Here is a 24690-nt window from a genome sequence, read left to right as displayed (position 1 = left end):
CAGCATAGACCCAGATCTGCAGGCACAGTATGCTATGGCAGATTGGGATCGTTTTTTTTGGGGGGGGGTAAACTTGTAGATCATGCATTTATGCTAGTATTTTTGCAAGTAAAAGTAATTGAGCTTGTCACATTTTCAGTTACTTATTATAGGATACTTGTTTTTCTTTTTCTTTCTTTTTTAAAATTGTTATGTATAAAGAATGACAAGCAGTTATCCTAGTTTTAATGTAATTTATAATGCCTGTGATTTTTGGAATAAATGGCATGTGTTGTGAAATACAATGAGGACATACAATGAGACACTTTTACTATGCCAGATGACATGTTCTTTCCTTGAATAGTGGGCATCTTAAGTTGAAGTTTACCATACATGCTCACACAGAAATCGGGTCCAGCTGCAAACTGCACAGACCCAGATATGACATGACATAATACGATGAATCCAACTGCAAACTGAACATACCCAGACCTGCCATTGCATAATGTGCCAGAGGTTCTGGGTCTGTGCAGTTTATTAGAATTAATTAGCAGAACAAGCAACATAGACCCTGATCTGCCAATTCATCATGCCATGGCAAATCAGGGTTTGTATTGCTTGCAGTTGGACCTTATTTATAAGCCAATCTATGCTGCTGTACTCTTACTATCATATATATACTGGTTTATAAGTCACGTCAAGCTGCTGACAACAAAGATCCTGATCTGCCATAGCATAATGCACCAACAAACTAGGTTGTATGTTGTTTGTTCTACTGATTACTCATAGCAGACTGTGCATACCCAGATTTGCCATTGCGTTATGCAATGGCAGATTTGGATCTGTGCAGTTTGTAGTTCATAAGCAAGTATATAGATGGTAGTACGAGTGGACAGACAGACAGTAACTTGTAAACATCCAGAAAGTGACAGGACACAAATCATGGAAATCATATTATTTGTATATTTTAAAAAGTTTTAAATCAGTCACTGACATTTATATGATTTCATTTTAGAAAAGGGGATTTTGTATGGAATTTGTACGACTTTGTGTGAAGACCAATTGATTGGCTTTAAAAAAAAAAGTAAAATTCTTATGCACATGGATTCATTTTGCTTAATATTTTATCTATTGTGTTTAATTTAATACCAATCCTAATGAACACACAGTACAAAACTTTAGTCGATACAATCTGAGAGCTGTATTTTGGTACAGTCCTAGTCTTTATCACCAGGGAGGTGCTGGTGTGAAATCAACAGAAGAATAATGGAGTTAATTCAGTTATCTGGAAGTGACTGGATGGAGCCAAAGGGCTTGGACCTTTGATAATTAAATTTCATTAAATTCATAATTAAATTTCAGCCTAAAACTTGATTATCTGAGTAGTCAAATCTTTTAAAATTGGTAGAATATCTTAAAATTTAATGAGGATTAATATGATAATAACAAGTTCAAATTCTAGATTTTCCTTATAATCTCTTGTATCACAATTGTTTTCTAGTACCTTTTTGAAATTGTAGAAATTATATTTACAATCTACCTAAAAAAACTAGATGTTATTGTATTAGGAATATAAATTGTAGTACGTGCCTTAAGAATTCAACTTTTAATTAACAATTTTCGTGATAAATGATAATTAAACTTTATCATAGTCATGTATGCAAAAATCAGTAATGCTTGTAAACCTGTTAGTAGTGAATTGATTCATATGTGTATCCTTTGAAGCAGTGTATTGATTTATACTGTGTATCGTTTGAAGTATTGTATTGATTCATAATGTGTATTTGAAGTAGTGTATTGATTCATATTGTAGTGTATTGATTCTACTGTGGTTCCTTTGAAGTAATTGAATTTTATGGGGATTTTAAAAAATGGTCAATCAGATTTTTAACTTCAAGAAAAGATCAGTATGTATTGATGAACATACACCTGTCCTAGGTAAGATTTCTTTTTGGTTATGCTGAATTGATGTCTTTATACAGTTGTATGGATGCACAAAGGTGTGGTGGTTACCCAGATGAGAAAACACACATGAGTCTTCTTTGATCCCAAAAAATTACTTAATACTGTATTTACTTGTCTACTTATAGATTAGTTTATCTGATTTAGCAGTTCAAAAGGCAATCCATTATAAATAATAGAACAGACAGATCGAAATGTTCTACTGAGTAACAGATGACAATAGTTGTGTATATCCACACCCAATTTAGTGCCAAAACACTGTGTGGATACGCAGTGTTTGCTCGTTTCTGGTTAGGAAGAGACAAGTTATGATCATTGTTGCATGGACTGATCAAGTGACTGAGTTGTGTTTCATGGCAAATCTATAGACAGAACATCTATTTAGTACAAAGACAAGGGGAATATAGTGGCTTTCACAGAGATACACAAAATCAGGTTAGACTTGACAGGATTTAAACCTTCAAACCAACTAAATTTATGAGTCAAGTCTGGCATGCCAACTAATAAATCCCTTCAATTATATAGATTGCATAAAAATCAAATCCGTTTATGATAGGCTCTCGTCCTTAGTTTAACTATAACTATCACAGCTCTGCTGTTCTCTTAAATTTAATTGCTAATTATAATTAATTATAACAACATTTTATGTGTAATTTTCTTTTAATAGCTCATTATCATGTGTCAGTGTTTGCAACATTATACCTTCATTAATCAAGTCATTATATAAGTAAATATATTTAATGAAGAGAGAACTTGAAATAAGTATATGCTTGTTGCTCAATCCTTTTTACCTCTTGTTTGATTTTATGCACTTTCCTTGATGATTTGTGTAAATAAATACTGTTTAAACCAATAGCTGAAGACAGCCCAGCAATACATAAGTTACAGCATCGGGGTGGGGGTGGGGGGTAACATCTGATGGACTGGATACTCTTCAGGACAAAAACACACCAGAGCCCCTTCATGCCATGGAAATCTAGGATAAAAGAGATTGATCAAGTAATTATTGTGATCATAAAAGGGTATGTACTATCATGAACCATGAGAGTGATGACAGGTTTTTGGGGATCCAAGGATAAGCTTATTCCTCTGTGTTTGATATATAGGTGTTAATTTATAATTTCATGTATATACTTTGCATATGGGTTTGTGAATATAAGTGAGTGTTAAATTCAGCTTGCATAGCAAGTGACTTCTCATGCACCCCAAACCATTACCCTTAGACCTTGTTCCAAACTTAGAGTGTTTGACATAGTGAGTTATGGCATTAGTGCATGAGAGCTAGGATACTACCATTATTTGCAGCATGGGTTCGAGTCCTGCATGGAAGAAATTATAACTCTTTAACCAGTGCTTGATTATAATGGTTCTTTGCAGACAATTTTTCCTGAAAATTAAGGTGGCAGCAAGAGAGTTATTATAAAAGGATTCAAAGTAGGTATAAAAAGTTGCAAGAAAAAAGAAAAAAATTTGTTTTGTTTTGGGATTTTGCTAGTGTTGTTCCGATTATCGATTATAATCGATCATCAGTTGGTTGAGCGAACCAATAAGATAATCGATTGTGAAACTCCATAATCGATTATGTGTAAAGGGAGACTACTTTTTAGTTGTATGCAAAGCACAAAGGTTAGTTAAACTCCAAGCCACTAAAGTTGACCTGAAATTTATTAATTCCCTTCACAACTACAAATATAAAACCATATGATATTTCATAGGTGCAAAGTTTCATAATTAGGAACATATAGCCATTATTACATGATCAAGTTGTTAAAATAGTTGAGTTAATACATTTAAACACATTTTGATGATTTGTTTCAGTTTTAAATGCAACATTATTTGTAGTATTTGTAAACAATGACAGACAAGAAAACCATGTCCTTCTGCACTTAAAATTATAGACACATCACATATGAATGAAAGGATTTTGGGGGATTGTAGCAGTATTTCAGTTGCATATGACTTATCAGCCATAAAAAGTTGCATTATTTAACAAAGATGTAGAACAAAAATAACACACAACACAATAGACAAAAATGTAATATTATCATTTAAAATTTGCTCTTAGTAACCGATTATAATCGATTATCAGTTGGTTAAGTGGAACGGATTATCAATTATGAATTTCTGACCAATTCCCATCACTAGATTTTGCTGTTGCTGAAGTTTTAGCAGTAACCTTTTTTTTTCTCTCTAGTTTTCTCTATATATTCATTAAGGGACTAGCCATTTAATTTTCAGGGTGGGGGTGAAGCCAGGGATTTTCTTTCAAGTCATCATATATTCTTTTTAACTGCAATATATTCTTTATTCAACAGATATTATGGATATAATAGGTTCTTTGTTCAATCAATAAGAGAAAAAATATTTTTTTAAGGCTATTTGAGGTACCCCCTCAAAAAAATGAAATGCTTGGTCCCGTGTAAAAGAAGAATTCTTTTTTCTGTTTAGGAAACTATACTGTAGGATTTTAATAAACAGCTGTATTTTATTTTGGTCTGCTGCTTTTATAGATACATACATCATTAATTGACACCAAGGAGACTTACTGCCTCAAAAATACATAACATCTAATTAACATGTATTTCTGGTCAAGTCTGAGGTAAAATTGTATTTTATCATGTCTTGAAACAATCTTTTAAGAATTATAATAAAGGTTACTTGTTGCTTTTTTCTTTTTATTTAGGGTCTAAGTTACAACTATATTGTTCTAAAGGTCAGATAAAGGTCACCCACACAACTATAATAGTCCTTTTAAAAGCAAGCCTTATGGTAGGGGGTTTATCCCTGTTTGATTCTCAAAAGGACTAATAATATAGTTAAAAAAGTGTAGTTATATTTTATGAGGGACTGATGTAATGTCTGGTGAATGGACAAAAAGTGACAGGACACAACATCAAAAATACACATACATCGGAATGTCACAATTTGAATTATCATTGTACTAGTTTACATATAGTACAAAAAGTCACAGTACATAAGTCGCACTTTGAATTGTATAAAGTCACTGACAGAAAGTCACTAGACAAAACGTCATTTGAATTCTCCTTCCAGTGTTGGACATGTGGTACAAAAAGTCACAGGACATAATCACATTCTTTAATTATTACATTTAATGATTACAATAAATTTAAGGCTTCACTGAAAATTGCGTAGCAACTAAAGTCTTAAAGAAATTGTTAAATAAACTCCGTTTGGTAGGAAAATTGTAAAACATACCTTGATATCACTGGGGTTTATTTAAGGTTTCCACTGGACAGGAATTGTAGTTTTGATAAGAATGTACAAATAAAAATGTTGGTTTCAATATCTAATTATGTTTTAAAAAAGTATGGACACCTCTTTAAGAATGTAATAACCATTTAAAATGAATCAGTAGTGACAGTTACAACAATGTGGTTATTTTGTATGTACTATGCAATAGTGAAAATTCAAATTATGACTTTCTGTCCTACATTTGTTATGTCTGTAGTAAATAAGCTGGAAAATAACATTTAGTTTTATGATCACTGCAGCAGATACTCTATGGCTGTTAGACTGATGAACCAATGGGAAATTATGATGTACTGTATCAATTTATTTACCAGAATGGCATCCACGATGAGTGTGTGTGTGTGTGTGTGTGTGTGTGTGTGTGTGTGTGTGTGTGTACATACATACATACATACATACACACACACACATACATACATACATACATACATACATACATACATACACAGTAACTTATAGTTTCTGACCTTACACCTTTGAATACGTTATTTGTGGGTTTGAAGGGTGATGCAAATGTGTCCCAAGTGTTCATGTTTGCACACCAGGTGGAGCTGTTGTCCAGACTTTCCTGCAGATTTGTTGAAATTATTCCAGCATTGAAAATGATCTTTTTCTGCAGGTTTGTGTTACCTGTGTTGACAGAATGAAGAATGTTTATATGGTGTTTGTAGTATGTGTACAACATGAAATGCTTTGCACAGTCGAACTCTGTCAACCTGGAGTTCTGAAATTTAGTTTTGCTGACCTTTGCTTGCTTCAGCAGATAGCTCATCCTTCCTTGAATCAGTTATGTGTTTTGGCATTTTGCCTTCAAAATGAATCACCCTTCTACACTGGTCCTTTGTTTACTGTACCAAAATAATCTCATTTTGCATTTTATATATGGATTCTTCAGATGAATATCACTGCTCGTTTACAAACTAGCTAATAATCTTAAATAAAGATGGCTTATGCATTGTCCTTATGAGTCATTTAAGTGTACACGTAATAACTTGTGTTTGCTCAATATGTATTTCTGATTGACCTTAATAATAATAATAATAATAATAATAATAATGACTTTATTTAAAGAGGGTAACACAATTAGCTAAGAATTAATCTACCTTGAGGCCCTCATACAAAGGAATTTATTTATTTTAGCTGCATCTCTGAAGCCACTGGATATATTGGGTTTGGAAGAAGGAAATAGAGTGGGAATTTCTAATCTCAACTGGAATACTATTCCACAGCAAAGTTCCAGAGTATTGGAAACTATTTTCTAAATAATTCCTTATTTGGTTTGGGAATTTTTTTGCTGTTTGGTAGACATGAATTGCAGGTGGGGAGTATTGCCAGGTAGCCTATACATGTACTGGAATAGTGATTGTAAATATTTAGGAGCACTATTATGGGATATCCTGTAAATTAATTTGGCTTTTCTCAAAAGTATTTGGTCTTTAATACATGTAGGTAATATTATTAACTTCCCAGCTAAATATTCCTTGCTTTTTTCTGGATTGATATTAGCCCAAATGCTCTTTTTTGAAGATGTGCCAGCTTTGCTATGTTTTTATTATTTGAATTACCCCATACTGTATCACAGTAGTCTAAATAGGGTTGTAAGTAACTGTTATAGAATAGTTTTCTGTGCCTTTCAGGGAGAAAATGTCTTATCCTACTGAGAAGCCATAAACTTAAATTTACATTTTTACTGATATGTTTGACATGTTCAGTCCATGATAGGTTATTATCTACCAGAACACCAAGTAGTCTATCACAACAGACCATTTGCAGATTTTTATCCTTCCATGTCAGACATAGTTCATCATGAACAAGATTTGTCCTTTTTTGCCATGTTGAGATAAGTAATATTTTAGTTTTACCAGTATTTACCAACATGCCATTCCATGTGCACCAGTTGTTCAGTTTAGGGTATTCTGTACAGAAATTTCGAATTCATTGTTTTTGTTTTGGATGTCTGACAATGTTGTGTCATCTGCATAGAGATCTGTAGATGATATTGAGTCCCTTAGTAAAAGTGGTAGGTCATTAATAAATAAAATAAATAGTAATGGACCTAGAATTGAGCCTTGTGGTACTCCATATCTAGTTGTTCCAGGTTCAGACAAAACATTATTTATATAAACATGTTGTGTTCTCTCACTTAAGTATGAAGTAAACCATCTAACTGTGCTTTCATCACATTTGTAGATCTTTAGTTTCTTCGAAAGGATTTCATGATCCACCATGTCAAGTGCTGGAAGCCATTTGTTAGTTAGGGAGATCAAGGCAGTCTCACATGAATGTTTCTGTCTACAGCCTGATCAGGGTTTAAAAGCAAAAGTTTGGTTAAATATGACATGAACGAGTTAAGGACATGTTTTTCAAGCAATTTTGACAAGTTTGATAGTATTGAGATTGGCTGGTAATTATCAGCTACATCCTTAGAACCAGATTTGTGAATAGGAGTTACTTTGCAGTTTTCCATATTTTGGAAACAGATGAAGTTGAAATACTTGAATTCATTATAAATGTTATGCTATCTCAAATAGCAGAGGCAGAAGATTTAATGAGTTTATAATAGACCAATCTGATCCAGTCCTGTAGCTTTCTTGGTATCAAGTTCACTGAGACATTTTTTAACAAAGTTTTTTATACTGGTGGGATAGAGAAATGTACCTCCTTAGAGAGTTCATAAAAATCTTTGAAAACATTTGCAATGTCAGTGTCATCAGTGACTATGGTGTCATTTACCATTAGTGAGTAAATTTTATTTGTCTGATCTTTGTGTGTTCCTCCAGCGAGTTCATTGAAGACTTTCCAAATGGAGTTTGTATTGCTCTTTTTGTTTTCAAGCAATGATTTGTTTTAGCTTTTTTAATCATACTTGCTATTTTATTTCTCCATACTTTATATTGTACATGCTTTCCCATAGCCTCAAATTGGTCTCATGCTTTCATAGTGTCTAAGATTTCAGTAGTAGTAAGCCAATTAGGTTGAATTTCAGTCTTTACTCGATGTGCTTTCAGTGGTGCATGCTTAGAGACTACATCCATAAATAAGTCAGTCCACATCCTCAGAGCTTCATCTGTGTCATCCAACTTTTGTATCATATTCCATGGAACTTTATATAGGTCACTGAGAAATTGTTCTTCATTACAAATTTTGAATGATCTGTAAGTGATAGTATTGTGTGTATTTTTCTTATTTTCTTGCATTTAACCTTTCTTGTCAAAAAAGTAGGATATTGGTCACTAAGTACATTAACACAAGCCACATTGTCTGGTAGGTTGGTGTAAATGTGATCATTAAGAGTACTTGATTTTTTTCTGTTACCCTTGTGGGCTCATTTACCAGCTGGACTAGGCCTAATTCAGTAAATTCCACCCACTTGTTCCTTATTTGAATATTGAGAAGGTCTTTATTTATATAGTGGAGTATATATGTTGCTTCCTTCTGTGCAAGAACATTTTCCATTTGTTTCAAAAAGTTATCATTCCAAATTGCTTTAGAGGAAAGTGGCCTATAAATCAAACCAACTAGGAATGATTTTGCATTATTTTGGGAAATTTCTACCCATATACTCTAAATTTCATGTGAATCCAAGGCCCTTTTCTGCATTTACATCTTCCCTAATGTATACAACAGGACCCACCCTGCTGTTTCTTTGTCTCTGTTTAAGGTTTATTGTAGCCTTGACAGTGAAATAGATTATCATTGTGGTTAGCATTTAATTTGGTTTCAGTGAGTCCTAAAACATGTATATTATTTTCCTTGGAAGGCAGCATTTAACTTAATCTGGTCTATCTTTCCCACTATACCTTGTACATTTAAGTCACCCATGTTAAAACCTTTTGTATTTAGTTTCATATCAATTATATGTATGTCATCATGCAATGGGGTACTCACTGAGATTGTCTCCATACTACTTTTATCATTCTGACATCTTATTTCCATATTTAAATGTTCATATATATTAGCATCTTCAAAGTCACATACAGACCCTGAAAATCCGTTAACTTTTGCATTTACAATAATGTCCATTAAATAGTTAGAGTCAAGAGTCTCACTAGGCACATTTAGATTTTTTGTAAATGAAGCACTGGCATTCTCCTCTTTGCCAGCTTCTTGGTATGTATAATATATTGATTGAGAGAGTCTTTGTTTTGTCCAAATTTATGGCATCTGAAGCACTCAGTCTGTTTGCCATGATGGCAGTACTCTTCATTCTAGTGCCTGAAAATGGGGGCATACATGTTAATATTTCTCAGTAGTTGAGAGGTTCCTTTTCTGTATAAAATTTTTTGTCTCTGTGGTAGAGACTTACGTTGACATCCTGGTTCTGAAGAAAGAAAGATGTGTATTGTGGAATGTACTGTAGGTTGAAGTCTTCACATAGGTCAATTATCAGATCCATGATTATCAGATCCATGATAATGTGATAGCAAAGAAATTTATAAGAAATCATGTTTCATAAACATGATTAGAAAGCAATTGGGGTTGTTGGACCTTGTTTTAGTTGACTTATTCAGAATAGCCCTTTAGGCTCTTTGGCTTCAATAATCAAGTGACTAACAAACACAAAATCCCCTTAGCTATTGTCAGCCAACTAAGTAATCTGTTTAAGTAATCTGGAAGAGCTTATCCGTGACCACCTTTCCATTTTATTGCAGCTTTGGCAATTAACTGCTTAAACTACCCAGTGGTGCTAAGTTTTCATGAGCATTGGCATGAAGCTAAGTGAAGCACAAATGTGTACTATTTAAACAGACTATAGGTTATGGGGAAATATTGCTATATCAACAAAGCTCTCTCATTCTGTGTCTCCTTAAGATTTATAAGAAATCATGTTTCATAAACATGATCATTTCTGGGAGTTCAGGAGCAAATAAAACTGTTTCTTTTATAAAAACAAAACAACTATATTTTATTTATGTCTATTTAGTCCATTCCATATTTTTGAGTTGCCTTTATTCATTGGTGGCTTTAATTTGCAGGTTGATGCTAAATCAAAAGCTGAATCATACAGAAATGACCTTTCAAACTCTTGCCAATAATTTCATGAAAAAATTTGCCATGTAAATCTTTACCAATATAATTGAAAGGGTTTTGACTTTTTAAGTCCGATTGTATTGACTTGGCATGTCACTCATGTTACCGACTGAACTTAGATTATATCTTTTATATTTGTTAATTTACTCTAAAGATGCTGAGCGAATTTCTCAGGGCAATAGTTTAGTGTAATATCATGGCAGCATTTGCATACATTCCAACAGGAGATGCAGATGAAATTTGGATTAGGGGCTGAGAAGAATTGGAAATTGTGGATTAGCCCATCCAAGCACAAATATCAATGGTGCAGATTTTGTTAATGACAATATTCTCTCTAAATAGTATCCTTGGCCTGCTGGGTAGCTGAGAGGTCAACAAGCTTGTGACTCACAGTGACCAGTTTATTGACCAGTCCCTCAAAGTGCAAAATCATTTATCAATAGGCTATTGTAAGTGCATATACAAGGTAGCTGTTTCTTATAGTTCAGGGGCTTCAAACTCAAATCACTGCGAGGGCCACATAAGGACTAGTACATTGGCCTGAGGGGTGCATCACTGAAACCATTTCATACAGTGAAAGTGGCCCATATAAAAGGTAGACAGTTGAAATGTTTGAAATAAGAAGTATACGATGTAACAATGAAATTTTTATTTAAAAAGCCTGGCTTCCTGTGAAGAAAATTTTTCCATTATTAATTATATAACAAATTTCGGTAGTTGTAGTGGACTACAGGAAATAACTCCAAGGGCTGCATATTTGTGACCCCTATTATAGTTCAGTAGGGAAAGCAGATGCAAAAAGTCCACCAAGGTGTAGGACAAAACTAGGACCCAAACCTAATTGAGCTTGGATTGATGCACATGGGTAAAGACAACTGACGAATTGTTAGACATGTCTTACCCATTTTTTTTCTTCTCTCATTTATTTCATCATTATCAAAAGGAATCTTATTTTGTTGTTGTTGTTGTGGGAGTTAATGCCATTTTTCAGCACAAGATAGGCTATACATGGCAGCCAGTATTAATGGTGGATGAAGAAACCAGGAAAACCCTAGAAAGAACCACCAACCCATGAGAAGATACTGGCAAGCTTTCTCACATAACCACGTAGGCCGAACCCGCGACTCGAACCCACGCAGATAGGAATTTTACATCAACTTGCTCAGTAGACATCCTCAAACAACAACAGTATTGTCTTTTCTGAATGTCAACTTGCAATGGCTTTGGTTCCACCTGGCTTGGTTTAGTGTCATCCAAGATGTCCCAAATATTATGGCACAGACCCATGTAGATGAATACTGGAGTGATAACTGAGTTATGTCATGACTGGGTTTTGCCATCTTTAGTCTTAGTTGTTTTAAAGCATTGATCCAGTTTAATTGGTCCAGCTTACTGTTATTAATGTGCACAGATTCAAGTTGTTTTCAGTCCAAGTTGTTTAAAAAAATTTATATGATAGTTATGAATGAAATAGTTAAGAATTACTAATTGTAAGGAATTTGGAATATAATGAATTTACTTCTGGTTAAGAATTTAATCAACCAAATGGATTTTTATTTCAAATTAGTTTTTCCAGCAGAAGAGAAGGTTATGTATCACGGTAGTAATGGAGGGAAAGTTTGCATCACCAAAATAATTTTGTTTTGGAAAGCCACTAATTAAGTGATGCCCTAATGAGATGCATAATTGTTAAAAGGAGAAACTCTAACACATCATTGGGGAAAAAATAAAACAACTGTTTCAAAAGATAATACTCTAATATTTTACTTATTGAATATGGAGAGTTCCTCGATTCAAATAATGTAAAATGAGACACTTTCATTATTATTTGTTGAAGATACCCAAGTGGTAAAATACTGGATGAGGTAAATCAATGCTGAAATCTGACCCATTAATGGATTACATAAAAAGCGACTGGAATGAATTTTACCAAAGAAAACTTTTCAACGATTTCTGTAATGTATTAAGCACAGTAATTGTCTTCTAAAATGAAAATAAGTAGTGCATCTCAAGACAGTCTAATATTTACTCGGCTTTTAAAGAAGGTATTTAAATATCAGCTAAGTTTTAATAATTGATTTGAACTATGTTATGGTTTGACCATTATAATATTATACAGGTACCCTCCTTAACTTGTATTTTATATGTTTTAATAGTGTTCATCTCCCCCCCCACACAAAATGTTATGTTAAGGTGCTCTATAGTTGTTGTTGTTGTTATAATTCCGACTTTGTGTATCGTGATGATGCTAATTATTAGTGTTAATAATAATTAAAAATGTACTTTATATGTTATGTCCTCAGCAGTTTGATGGAGAGGGCGTGTAGTGCTAATTGTGTCACAATTTACATCATATCATTAACACACTGCTTGGTAAGTTTTACATGAAGAAGTAGATCTAACTTGATTTTTACCATTTCTAGCAAAATCAAATGGAGTTATGCCACCACCAAATCTAAGCATCCAATTATATTTCACTCAAGAATGGATTAAAATTAAATTTGGTATGACTTTTTATGTTAAAATTCTGTTTTTACCATCATTTGGTGAAAGCTTCTGTAGTTATGATCTGTGTTTGACTTGGAACTTTGCCTTTGAATTCCATAATACTGGCAGAGGCACCTTTGTCACATGGGCACATTTCTAGTGACCTTGTATACTGTCTTTTTTTGTCAAGGACTCTACGTCACATGGGCACATTTCTAGCGATATTGTATACTGTCTTATTTTGTCAAGGCATCTACATCACATGGGCACATTTCTAGTGACCTTGTATACTGTCTTATTTTGTCAAGCCAAACTGAAACAACATAAATACTGATCTGCTGTCGCATATTGCACTGGCCAGTCAGGGTCGATGCTGTTTGTTCCATTGATTGCTTCTAACTGTATAGACCTCGATCTCCTGCACATTATGACCAGGATTGTGCAGTTTGCAGTTGGACACAAATTACAAGGAAGTATATGTTACCATATATACTTGCTTATAAGACTAGTCCAACTGCAAGCTACACAGACCCAGATCTGCTGTCATATAAAGCACCAGCAAATCTGGTTCTTGTTAGCAAGGAATATGGCAGAAAGTTTACACTGGGGACGGAACAGAGATGTCCTCAGAACACAGTGGAGTTGGACTCTAAGAGGCAAAAATAATAATAATAATAAAGGGTGGAATTTAGCTACTCATCATGGCGACGGAATTACCAACCTACCTCGATGTAGTGAAGCAAAAGATCTTCATTATGAGACCAACACTTATTGGCACTTCTTACGGACTGTAAAACCATCAGCATAGAGCCTGGGGGGAGCCACATTGCAAGGACAATAGGAGGCTAGACCAGGACAGCGGTGGATAGAACGGACCAAAAAAGAGGTGGGCAAAATTAGTCACAAAATGGGGGCTGCGAGAACTCCTATTGGAACGTACGGGAAGGCATCACTCTACGGATGAACCGGAGTCAAGCCACCGCGGTTACCATGGGGTGGAGCAGTACTCAGAATTGTGGCTCAGAAGTGGAGCTGACGACACAAGAAGATTCCAGCAAAGGACTTGGGTGTGAAAAGGCCCAGAATACTAACGGAACTGCCTGAATGACAAGTAGGTTTACTTTGGCTTTCATTTTGACCCCCGAAAGCCTTATTAGGCGAAAACTCTGGCCCTGAAAAGTTTCAGATTGGTAAGCTGCGAAATAACTTGAGAAATACTGACGCTACTTAAGATCACAAAATTGTATGGCAACTAAAAGCCAGACCGATTGGTTATATGTTTTGTAAAATACAAGTACGCATAGTACACAAAATTATATAACTTCATAATAGGTAAATTCACAAGCCAGGAATATTTGACTCAGATGTGACTTTCACATGTTTGGCATTATGATAGGGACTGCCTGATAGATAGGTAACCTGGCATTGATTTGATATAATTAATAGTACAACGTTGCAGCCTCGGTTCGGAAGGAACCTTTTCTTGGCCCCTCGCTGTCGGTTGCTTGGCTGGGGGGCTTTGTGTTGTGCTGTTCTGTGCTGTGCTAATAGCGGTTAATCGCAAAAATTAAGTAGTACGCAAACGCATACAATTAGCTGGTCACACATACCTTATAGGTGCACGCGACCTAAATCCAAGTATATATATATATATATATATATATATATATATATATATATATATATATATATATATATATATATATATGGTTCTTTTTAGTTTGTTATGAGTAATCAATAGAATAAACAACATACACCCTTATCTGCAGGTGCATTATGCAGTGTTGGATCAGGATTTTTTTTTTTTTTTTTTTGCAGTTTGACTGAACTTATAAGGAAGCTGTGTTGTGTTCTGTTGTGTGTTGGATTTTTAACGTAACTTTAAGAATTTGAGTCATATCTCTATGATGTCTGCAGTGTGCATTTTATAGTGATCATACCGCAGACATGTGGCATCACGTGCCACCCAGTCACATTATCCTGACACCAGGCTTACCAATCCTAACACTAACCTCTTCTTGCTGAGTGCCAAGTGAAGCAGCTGCTAGTATCATTTTTATAAGTCTTTGATATGACTTGGCAGGGGTTCAGACTGGTGACCTTCTGCATCTGAGGCGGATGCTCTAACCATTTAGACCACTGGAGCGGTCGACTTAAAAAGGAAGTATATATGGTATGTGAAATGCATTAAATCCAAATGGAAATATTTCTTAAACTTGATGATAATTTTATATTTTACAACAAAAATATTCACATGACATCAGTAATGGGACCAATGAGCACAAATATGCATTATGAAGCTTGTACTCACCTTTTGTAAATTGTCAGTGTGAAATGTTTGATGCAGATAACATCAATATAGAATTTATTAAAAAATCAAAATATTTTCGTAAGTTTAGTTTTTACTTTGAATTTTTTATCTGTATTTCAGCAAGTTTATGCAAGTATTTTTCACAGTACATACTGTGGTTCAAGATAGACTACAACCCATCTTAGTGGATATCTCCATACAGAGGACAGCTGCTTATAATGGACAGCTTTTGTAAGTCCCTTTTTCATAACTTTTTTGTCATTTTCATTCTCTGTAGGAAGGATATCTGTTCACAAAGAATAAAAATGTTTAGACCTTAAGTTGCCTTGGATAATAAAATGTTTAGTCCTTAAGTTACCTTGGATATTAAAAAGTTTAGTCCTTAAGTTACCTTGGATATTAAAATGTTTAGTCTTTAAGTTACCTTGGATATTAAAATGTTTAGTCCTTAAGTTACCTAGGATATTAAAAGCCATTCATGTTAAAAGCATTTAAAACCAGTAAGTTACTTTTAATGTATCAATGTAACACATTGAATTTCAGCTGCTTTAGCTGGGACCCAAAACTGAAACATTAGTTTCAGCTTTGGAAAACCAAAGTAATGTGTACATATTAGTTACATTTTGTATTAAAGTTAATACTTATTTCCAGTTTATTGATGTTATTACTGTATTTACGTCTAGTCCAACTGCAAACTGCACAGACTCCGATCTGCCATCACATCATGCGCTGGCAGATCTTGGTCTTTGCGGTTTATTTGGAGTAAACAGTAGAACAAGCAGTATCATTGATGATTGCAGTTTGACTCGACTTATAAGCAAGTATATACAGTACTTTTGAAATGCAGTGATGGAGATTTTATCCTTATCAATGAAACTGATTATACAGATGGGCCAGATGTCTCTCAGATATTTGAGTCTTCTAATCAAGTCCACACCACCAAACTGATACAGAAACTTTTAAAATACTGTATATTTTTATATGGCTCATCTGTAATTCATACGTTGATTGTGTAGATAACAAATATGAAGAAGCACAGTGACTAGAACAACCAAGAGATTGTTATCATCATATCTCAGTTTTAGAGGAAATGTTTGGAACTTAAATGCAACTCAAGCATGGTCTGGTATTCCTTACATAACCTCAGAGCAACTATTAAATTTTCTTTGTAAAATGTTTATGGTTTTGCTAAATAGGCAATTGGTTGATCTATGGCAGGCACGATTTCAGTTAAAAAATATTTGTTCATCTCTCTTAATGCATTAGTAGTCATTACATTTAACTGTTTGAGATAATTTCCATTTGGAATTGTTACATTTCTTTTCTCATTTCAAAGCCCAGCCATGACATTTGGAATATGCCTTAGTCTGTTACTCTGACCTTTTTTTGCTCAGCAACCTTGCAGGCTGGGCATGAAGAACAGTCCTGATGTGTCTGTCTGTCATCATGCTTGTCATAAGGGGCGACTTACTGGATCTAAGAGCCACAGTGGCTCAGTGGTCAGCATACCGGACTAGAGACCAAAAGGGTACAGGTTAAAATGCTACCATTGGATCAGCCCAGGTTGGCTGCTGTGACAGGTGTGTCCTTCAGGCAAGACACATTTCTCAGATTGCCTCAGTACTAAATAAGTCTGCTTGTGTTGCTGTGCCAAACAGTACCAAGCCAAATACTATTTCACTTTTACTTCATTTCGTTTAGAACAAGTGGAATAAAGGTTTGGGTATGCCTCATTTGCCATCTCTTTCCAAAATGTTAATCAACTTTGCTTAACACCTACTTTTCAATGACCAATAAGAAATTGTCAGCTAAGACCATGTGAGAATAGTTATATCCCAAAACATGGACTTGGATATAAGAAATTTAAAGCATGTTTGAGATAAAATATCTCATAAACTGTACTTTCACATTTTTCACATTTTCTGAGTCTTCTCATCCTATCTCTCCTTTTGAATCAGGTAACAAGTCCAGACAATTTCAGGCAGAAAAAAATGTTTTGTAAAAGGTACATTCACAGACAAGGTGTGAACTTTACCAGATAATGAGATTCTTCAGTAACCAAATCACTGAATTATGATCTGATTGTGGCAGCCATTTAATTAGGCTTTGGTTACAGCCCAGTGGTTGTTAGGGATGGCTATTGATATCTGTACTATCTATCAGATTAAATGCCTGTTTGATGGGGACATGGAGTGTGCCCTCACAGCATTGTCAAGTGGCAGTTGGCACCATCTGTCACTACAATAATACTTCCTTTGATCAAGCAACCAAATCTCCACACCTTTTATTTTACATACAACTGGCAAATTATCTGATAACACAGGCAAAAGAAAGGCCATATTTGATTGGTCTTAGCAATATCATGAGGATCCAGGTGTTTAAATCTTACTCTCAGACATTTTGAAAATTGGATATTTGCTGGGTTTATAAAATTTTGCACTCTCACCCCAATTTTCTGAGTAGGTCACTACCCTGCAGTGCACATTGATGCACATTTGCACCCCCTTGAAATTACTTTCAGTGGACAGACATCAAGAAGTAAATGACAAAATCTTTAAAAAATTAAGTCATTCTAATGACTTATTACCAAGTAACATTTTTTAAAAACTTTCCTTTTTAGCTCTACTGGTCATAGGCCATACAATGGCCTGTCATTCATCCATCATCTGCCAATAAACACAAGTTTGTTATCCCTACTCCTCATAAACCAAAGCTCTGGTGGCCTAATGGTTAGAACATCCGCCTCGGCTGCAGGAGGTTGTGGGTTTAAACCCCAGCCAAGTCATGCCAAGGACTTTATAAAATGGTACTTAAGCTTACCTGGCTAGGCACTCAGCATTAAGAGGTTAGTTTTAGGACTGGTCGGCCTGGTGTCAGGATGATGTGACTGGGTGGGACATATGTTACATGTCTGTGGCATGATGCCCCAGTGCTAGACATCCCTATAAACTTTCACACTGCAGACATCATAGCGATATAACTGAAAATTGTTTAAGCTGTGTTAAAAAATTCAAATCACACTCACACGCAAACTAGAAAATCCAGTGTGTTGAAAAGTCTACCACTATTGTTACCCAGCAGAGTAGGCACAAACAAATAGCATAAAGTGTACCTTGAATTTAGTCTGGAGTCTGCAGAGATAATTATGGCCAATAACATAATATGCCAGCCAGTCTGCTTTTTCTATATAAATACTGGGAACTAACAGCAGATGGTAATGCCAGCATGTGAAGTCAGTGTATACTGTATTTAGTCTTTGCAATGGCAAAATGCAAATGCAAGCCAATCTGTATTAAATGAAGACTGAGGACTTATAGTAGACTGGTATTTCATAAAGTGTGCCGTCAGTATTAACCAGGAGCAGTTGGCAAATTACTTGCGAGTCATTGCTTAGTATGTATATATTCTGTAATGACTCTTACTAAGAATTTTATTTTCATTCCATTAATCAGTTACATTTTTACAGCTTAATTCCTCATTTTATCATCACTCCACTGCTAAATTGCAGGGTCTATTTTTTTTAAAAACTAAAATGGGGAGGAAGGAGACCTAAATTAATATTAATTAAGCAGAATTTTATAAATTGTCGTAAAGATGGCATTCATTATGTAAAAGACCTTATTAAATTTTTTGCAGAAATTTTGCGATTTTTTGCACATTTTAAAAATTTTGTGACTTTATTTTAACTTTGTTTGCATAAGTAAGCAAGTAGACAATTGAAGTTTTGCAATAATTTTTTGTATTCATATGTCGATAGTATAATTAGGTTTTGAAGCCATTACCAAATTTCATTGAATTATTTGTAAATATATTTTTTTAAACTTAATTATACTTTGTTTTTTAGCAAAAAAATATACTTTATTTAGCAATACTAAAACTTGTTAGCACATTGTAGCAAAAATCATACAAGGGAGATGAATGTGAGCAAAAATGGGCAACCTGATTAGATTTTGTGATGTTGTTATTGCAAATTATTCATTTGCTACAATTATTTGTGGTTTTGGGATTAAAGTGGGCCATAATTGCTTTGCCGACACAAACCAGATAATCCAAATTCAAAAGGTAGTTTGCACCAGTTGATTAAAATTTTATGAAAACTCGGAGCAAGAAAACAACATATTTTTTGCACAGGTTAGTAATCCAAGAGACACAGTTTTGATGCCAGCCCATGATGGCTGTCTATGGAAAAGCACTGGGCTGTCATTTCTTCATTATAAACTGGCAAATAATGTACTTAAAGTGCACTTAAAAATCAACCATGCCTGCTTCACGAAAATGCCCTTGCCCTGTGCACTTGCAAAGATGGAACATATAAATGTTCTCTTTGCCTAGAAATTTAGATTTATGTGCAACTGCAACAAAAGTTCTAAAATCGTCATCATGCAGGTTGATATGTTCAGAGCAATTTTCTCAAAATTTTTCATTTGTTTAAAATGTCATCCATGGTACTTTACCTAATTCTATAACACTGGACTGTGTTGTTTAATTTCCAGAGATGGTCTGAGGGGTTTATCTTTTTTTTTCGTTTTTTTCATTGCAACTTTTATTGCATTTCTCTTTGATACACTTGGGTTTTCTTAAATAAGTTACATATGGTAATGAGTTTGTGTATCCAGAGGGATTAGGATTTAGTTTAGTAAAGCCCACACTGATCCTGTAAGCTTTGAAAATATGTGGTTGCCATGTATTAATTGGTTTCAATAGTCAAAAAGTTGTGTCCCAGTCTTTTTTAAATTCTTGCAGACTTTATTTTGAGAAGTTCAAATAGTAATAAAGGACTAAATAGATGATTAAGACAATGAAATTACTTTTTCCTTTTTACCAATTATGTTCTTTTTCCTGTTATCACTGTTACATTTAACTGGTCCCATGTAATTTGAAGCTAATTTTGTCTCCCTTCCATGACCTTTACCTAAATGCCAGTCTGTTCAATTAGAACTTGAAGGATAATGTGACAGAAAAATTGTTTTTTTTTTTATGGCAATTAAGTATATTTTATCTCCACCTTATGTCATGCTACACTACATTGAAAACTCTTCCAAAAATATATTTCATCAGCTGCTCAAAGTTTCATTTTCCACAATGAAAGCCATACAAACCTTAAACTTGACAGCCCATTAATATCCAGGATCATACAGAAACATGGTTTTCTCCTGTAGTCTGGAAAAAAAACATTATTCTGTACTGTCAGCTGCCTGGTCACAATGGTCTTCAGTGTAATTAAATGGCAGACAAGCAGCCAAAGCTGCCTGTAGTGAAGCATTTTTGAATGGAAGATTCCATATACAGACAAATCAGCATCTTTTATGTATTTGGCAAAACATGTCCAATGAAAATTACAAAATAAGCTTCATGGCATCAAAGCCATAACTATTACAAGTTCTCATTTACAAGTCAAATCAAACTACAAACAACAATGATTCAAATCTGCCATAGCATAATGCATCTGCCAGTCAGGGTCTATGTTATTTGTTCAGTAAATTACTCCTAACAAGCTGCACAGACCCAGATCTGCTGGCACATTATGCAGATCTGAGTTTGTGCAGTTGCATTTGGCTTTGTCTTATAAACAAGTATTTACTGAAGAGAGATTGACATCCCTAATTCATAACAAATTGCAGATAGGAGGTGATACTGTGATGACCACATACAGGACATGCCTTACTAACTTGTGCATACTTCCTGAAAGGTACACCTCAACTACCTCCTGAAGGGTAAACAAACCAGAATGGCTTCACTGTCAGTGTTGACTGGCAGTGGAATACATTCTTGGTAGTGTATCGATTTCCACCCTGTGAAACAAGTTTTTTGGGCTTTTTTAATGTGAATTTGATAAAGGAACTTCTATGAATTACCACTTTAGAAAACCGTGGTCTTTTTTGAGGAAATGATATTTATATAAGAAATCTCTACCATATATTTTAAGGATTTTATTTTTTACAATTTACATTTAAATTTTGTTTCATTTAAATTTTATTTGACATACATTTTACAGGATTTTAATATCTTGCCCTTTTGATGTTTTATTTAGTTGTATTTATGTTTACATTTGTTTCAAAGGGTTTATCTTCCTAAAGATGTTAGAATTTACATTTAATTGACACAAAAATAAAACTCTGTTCCTAAATTACTTGTCAGATTCTGGGCAACAACAATCCCTCCCCCTTGCCTTTCAAAGTTAACTTTTCCTGGGCTGAAGGAAAGGGATTATTCCATATTTTAATATTTTTTGTTTAAAGCCAGATTCTTTTTTTAAAAAATCAAAATTTCAGGACTTAACGTTATGTCTTTATTTTTTGCTAGATTTTGGTAATTGCAGATTTATTATGTGTTCACTATCCAAGATTTTTGAGTAATTACAGGTAAATATTATGAGATAGTAATTATGTATTTTGGTTTTCATCATTCATACCTATTCAGTAAAGTAGCAGGTGTTTGTAAGCTGTTTGTTGTGACAGTGATTAAGAGGATCTGTTGTGACCAGATGTACTGCAAACCTCACTCATTTTATAAGTCAAGTCAAACTGCAAGCAACAAAGATCCTGATCTGCCATAGCATAATGTGCCTGCTAATCAGTCTAGTTTGTTTCTTCTACTGATTACTCCAAACAAATTGCACAGACCAGATCTGTCAGCACATTATGTGACAGTATATCTGGGTCTGTGCAGTTTGAAGTTTGACACATCTTATAAGTGAGTATATACAGTACTTTCTTTATCCAACTGCAAAAAATGCACATCTAGGTTTGCCACTGCATGATACACAGGCCTGTCAGAGTTCACACTGTTCATTGTTCTTATAATTTACAAGTAACAGTGTAGACCAGGATATTCTGGTGCCTTATATGACTGTAGGTCTTGGACTAATCTTTATGGTTGTACTGGGTTGTGATTATGTACCTATTTCTGTCCAACTCAATTACTTTGACCAGGCATTACCTGTATAGAAGAAACACACCTGTAAATTGCCACAGGTATGGTGATAATTGTTGCTTTTAACTACCTGCTTAACACCTGAGCAGTCATTATCATTGCCTTTGACTGATGAATGAATGATTGCTAAATTCATTGAAATTAATTTCCGGTTTTTATTAGCATAGGGTGAATCCATCTTCAAATCTGGAAACAGCTTTTAAGGTAATTTGCAATTTAGATTTTCATGAGTAAAATTACACAAGAACTGTCTTCATTTGAAAGTGATGAATTTCATGATGTTTATGTTGAAAGTGACTAATTAGACAAATTATGAAATAAAATTATTAGTCATTTGTAGTAAAGACATGCAATTATGAAGCAATAAGGCAAGTGGTTTTGTTCCTCTAATTTTGCTACCATTGAGTCCCATCAGAAATTCTTATGTTATCTTGACAGCTTTAATAAATAAAAAAATTGGGGGAGGGAATAGCTTGTTCCATGCATAATTGTATATATTATACTTTATACTATTTGAGTTCTGGATTTTCTTACAAGTCAGGAGCTGTTGTGACTGAGCACTCTGCTCAGAAGGGTACAGGTTTAAATCCTGCCCAGATGAGACCAAATTGGGCATCATAGTGTGTCCCTTGTACTTTAGAATTTAATTGCCTCAGCCCAATATAACTTGACCCGAATTTATGTGCTGTTCAAAACCAAACCAATCCAAACCCAAAACCAAACCAACCAAACCAAACCAAACCAAACCAATCCATACCCAAACCAAACCAATCCAAACCCAAACCCAAACCAACCAAAACCAAACCAAACCAAGTCAAACCCAAACCAACCAAAACCAAACCAAACCAATCCAAACCCAAAACCAAACCAGTTAGGTGAGGGTTACATAAGAGTTCATTTTCGTGTAGCAAATTTAATACAGAAGATTACTGTAGCACATTTTCGAGATCCCATGAATTACCTAACAGATCAGATTTAAAGAGGCAATAGAGAAATTATGAGGTCGGTGTGTCTAATAGAATTTTGCTGAGTATTTCATTCAATCTTTTGAAAACTAATTGCTAATTGAGAACAAGCAAAGTTTCTACCTTGATAATACATACCAGGTAACTATAATTCATAGGGAGAATAAATGGTTTTATTTTTAATGAAGACCTCAAAGAGGTCTTGGAGAATGATAATAAAAATTATTATTACTAATATTTTGTTTTAATTAGGTCAAAGGCTACACATTTGTTCGTAGGGGTCCTATGTTTGCTGATACTGCCCCACAGTTTTGCCACATGGTGTGAGGGATTTGTGCAATAGCTGTGTAGTGTTCACAATCTTGGGAAATCATTCATTTATAGGATTTTACAAGATCATGAGATAAGCTTTCGCATGTTTTTGGTGTTTTGTTCCGATAAGGTGATTACATGCCTGGGAAAACATAATTAGTTTATTGTTAGCACCTTATGTCCAGTGTACAGAATGTCAAGTTAGCAAATGGTCATGTGAATGTGTTTATTAATATGTCTGCAAATACGTACATTTTTCATGTGTGTGTGTGTCTATGTCTGTTTCTTCAAATACATTCCGACACTCATTCTTGAGGAAAAAAGTATTGCAATATTTACCTGCTATGGCTAAAACCAAGCAAACTGCAGTTAAATCTGTCGATTAGAGAGGATTCTAACACTTTTTGGAGAAAACAGCCAGTGTACTTCTGAAGGCCAATGGACTACAAGAAAATTCATAAAAAAAATATATTATAACACAAACTAAAATAACTTTGAATAATTTTCAGAGCCATGTAAACCTTGTGCAACCCATGCAAAGTTTAACCAGCCAAGAGGAAACATGGTACTTGCAGTATCTAATAGTAACAGCAGGGTAATGTCTGAATTGGAGAAATACTTCAAAACAAGGATAATCAAGACAAGGATGGACCTTTTCTGGAATGCACCTACTCAGAGGGCATGCAAGAAATTTATATGACAGAGATCCCTTTAGAGTGGACACAATCAGTGATATGATAGTCGTAGTGTTCTTAGAATTGATCAACCCTGATTTTAAAAATCAAACAGAGGCACTGAAAAGGAATGGAAAAAAAGATATATTGTAAAACCAAAGAGAACAGAACCACTAGCCAGGCCCCTTACGGACTCATGCAGATAGGAGGAGTATCAGTAAACATCAAGGAACCATCACCCATTTTGAGGAAAATCAAGAAAAAGATGAAAGAAATACGTGTATCAGATTTGTTGTATGAGATTGCCCTAACAGCCACTGTTGAATGCTTTGAAAATAAATTCAAGCTCAATGTTAGCGAGAGTAGAATGGGTAACGACAAAGGAAGCCCAAAAGAATGGGTAACGACAAAGGAAGCCCAAAAGAATGGGTAACGACAAAGGAAGCCCAAATAAAGGGGGAACGACAAAGGAAGCCCAAAAGAATGGGGAACGACAAAGGAAGCCCAAAAGAATGGGGAACGACAAAGGAAGCCCAAAAGAATGGGTAACGACAAAGGAAGCCCAAAAGAATGGGGAACGACAAAGGAAGCCCAAAAGAATGGGTAACGACAAAGGAAGTCCAAAAGAATGGGGAACGACAAAGGAAGCCCAAAAGAATGGGGAACGACAAAGGAAGCCCAAAAGAATGGGTAACGACAAAGGAAGCCCAAAAGAATGGGGAACGACAAAGGAAGCCCAAAAGAATGGGGAACGACAAAGGAAGCC

The 24690-nt window shown here is 34.6% G+C and overlaps 1 protein-coding gene and 1 long non-coding RNA gene across 11 annotated transcripts in view; one reads left to right on the top strand and one right to left on the bottom strand.

The window, feature by feature from the left end:
- Positions 1-2243: 2243 nt before the first annotated feature.
- The window catches only part of LOC149806412 (uncharacterized), a 229104-nt gene continuing 206657 nt past the window's right edge, over positions 2244-24690 (top strand). For all 10 annotated transcript variants that reach the window (XR_016420179.1, XR_016420177.1, XR_016420180.1 and 7 more), the window contains exons 1-2: positions 2244-2376; positions 15161-15271. The gene's annotated coding sequence lies outside the window, so the exon portion shown is untranslated. The remainder of the gene's footprint in view (positions 2377-15160; positions 15272-24690) is intronic.
- On the bottom strand, positions 2614-23693 carry LOC149806414 (uncharacterized). The gene is made up of 3 exons (XR_016420204.1): positions 23590-23693; positions 20140-20200; positions 2614-2917 (listed from the first exon to the last, which is right to left on the bottom strand). It is a non-coding gene; the product is annotated as an uncharacterized LOC149806414 (long non-coding RNA).

Source organism: Sinohyriopsis cumingii, chromosome 1 (genome assembly GCF_028554795.1).
Source record: "Sinohyriopsis cumingii isolate HCF-2022 chromosome 1, ASM2855479v2, whole genome shotgun sequence".
Taxonomy (NCBI): Eukaryota; Metazoa; Mollusca; class Bivalvia; order Unionida; family Unionidae; genus Sinohyriopsis; species Sinohyriopsis cumingii.
Note: the sequence above shows the minus strand (reverse complement) of the source record. Positions and strands in the feature narration are given on the sequence as shown.